Source organism: Arachis stenosperma, chromosome 5 (genome assembly GCF_014773155.1).
Source record: "Arachis stenosperma cultivar V10309 chromosome 5, arast.V10309.gnm1.PFL2, whole genome shotgun sequence".
In the NCBI taxonomy this organism is placed as follows: Eukaryota; Viridiplantae; Streptophyta; class Magnoliopsida; order Fabales; family Fabaceae; genus Arachis; species Arachis stenosperma.
Genome location: NC_080381.1, coordinates 101,749,302 through 101,751,801, shown reverse-complemented (window position 1 = coordinate 101,751,801; position 2,500 = coordinate 101,749,302).

The following is a 2,500-nucleotide window of genomic DNA, read 5'->3' as shown; positions in this document are numbered from 1 at the left end:
ACGGATGCTGGGCGCGGTGCAACGGATGCTGGGTTTCGTTGCAACGGAGGCAGGGCGCGTTGCAACGTTGGCTGTGGCCGTTGCAACGGAGGCAGGTCGCGTTGCAACGTTGGCTGGGGGCCGTTGCAGCGGATGCTGGCGCAGTGCAACGGATGCTGGGGTCCGTTGCAACAGAGGCAGGGCGCGTTGCAACGTTGGCTGGGGTCGTTGCAACGGAGGCGGGACGCCATGCAATGTTGGCCGTGGCCGTTGCACCGGAGGCAGGGCGCGTTGCAGCGTTGGCTGGGGGCCGGTGCAACGGATGCTGGGCGCGGTGCAACGGATGCTGGGGTCCGTTGCAACGGAGGCAGGGCCCGTTGCAACGTTGGCTGGGTTCGTTGCAACGGAGGCGGGGCGCCATGCAACGTTGGCCGTGGCCGTTGCAGCGGAGGCAGGGCGCGGTGCAACGTTGGCTGGTGGCCGTTGCAACAGATGCTGGCGCGGTGCAACGGATGCTGGGGTCCGTTGCAACGGAGGCAGGGCGCGTTGCAACGTTGGCTGGGGTCGTTGCAACGGAGGCGGGGCGCCATGCAACGTTGGCCGTGGCCGTTGCACCGGAGGCAGGGTGCGTTGCAGCGTTGGCTGGGGGCCGGTGCAACGGATGCTGGGCGCGGTGCAACGGACGCTGGGGTCCGTTGCAACGGAGGCAGGGCGCGTCACAACGTTGGCTGGGGTCGTTGCAACGGAGGCGGGGCGCCATGCAACGTTGGCCGTGGCCGTTGCAGCGGAGGCAGGGCGCGTTGCAACGTTGGCCGTGGCCGTTGCAACGGAGGCAGGTCGCGTTGCAACGTTGGCTGGGGGCCGTTGCAACGGATGCTGGCGCGGTGCAACGGATGCTGGGGTCCATTGCAACGGAGGCAGGGCGCGTTGCAACGTTGGCCGTGGCCGTTGCAACGGAGGCAGGTCGCGTTTCAACGTTGGCTGGGGGCCGTTGCAACGGATGCTGGCGCGGTGCAACGGATGCTGGGGTCCGTTGCAACGGAGGCAGGGCGCGTTGCAACTTTGGCTGGGGTCGTTGCAATGGAGGCAGGGCGCGGTGCAACGTTAGCCGGGGCCGTTGCACCGGAGGCAGGGCGCGGTGCAACGTTGGCCGCGGCCGTTGCACCGGAGGCAGGGCGTGGTGCAACGTTGGCCGCGGCCGTTGCAACGGAGGCAGGGCGGCTTGCAACGGACGCTGGGCGCGTTGCAACGCATGCTGGGCGCGATGCATCGTTGGCTGGGAGCGTTGCAACGGAGGCTGGGTTTGGTGCATCGTTGGCTGGGAGCGTTGCAACGGAGGCACCGGCCGGTGCACGGCCGTTGCAACGGAGGGGCCAAATTTTCATATCTCACAATTGGCTCGTGCAATTCTCCTGAAATTGTGAGGGAACCTTGGTAATATTATTTAAAGGCTGCACAAAAAAATCCAGGTCAAAAATCTCACTTTTGCTCCGTTTTTCATTTTTTTTGAATTTCCTGCTTTTCGGGTGGGAAAAAATCGGCAAAAAAAATCCACACGGTGTAAATTCACCAAATTTGGTGGATGGAAAGATCTTATTTTTCTAGAGATTGTCGCAAAAAACGGCGTCAAAATTCGACCTCTAGAGCAGTTTCCCCGAGTATGTCTCCTCACGGAAAAGGATGTCTACCCGTGGCACTTTGGTAATGGCTCGGCAGCCTATTATAGGGGGGAGGGGTGTCGTGCTGCCAAAACTCGAGTTGCCCAAAGGCTTGCTGGGCGCAATGCCAGCAAGATGCACGATGCCTTGCCATCCCCTAGGCACACTAGCAAGCCCGTTGTGGTTGTGGTGTGCCGTCGGGGTCCCCCTCCCCGGGTCCAAGGTTGAGCACGGGCGTCGGGCTGCTGCAAACCCCGATCACCAAAGGACCAAGAAGGGAAACACGTCCATGCACGGCCCATCTAGGCACCACCTAGGGAGCATGGCGTGGTGGAGTTGTGCCTTGTGCACCCGCGGCGTGCTCGCCCTACGTCTAGGGTCGACGCAAGACGGTGCCCGATGCGGTGTTGGTTTTGTTGTGCGTGTTGCCTAATCTAGACGGTGCGGCTGTTCGATTATCGCCCGAAGCACCACACGCCTCGGGCTGTCCCTTGAATGTTCTTCGTCGCTTCCCCCGAACCCTGCCCAGCGGAGTTGGCTCGGCACTCCCGTATGCTTCCGCTTGCCTGCACGCTCCAAGGCGTGCGGGGGGCGGTTCGTCCGGGCGTGCTGGGTTTGCGGACCGTGGTGGCGGATGAGTGGTGTGCGGGTTGCCCAAAAGGCTTGCTTGGCGCAAAGCGAGCAAGGTGAGATGCCCAAAGGCTTGCTGGGCGCAATGCCAGCAAGATGCACGTTGCCTAGGCACACTAGCAAGCACGTTGTGGTTGTGGTGTTGCTGCCGGGGTGACCCGCCCCCAGTCCAAGGTCGATCACGGGCGTCGGGCTCCGGCGAAACCCGATTGCCGTAGGAACAACGAGGGAAA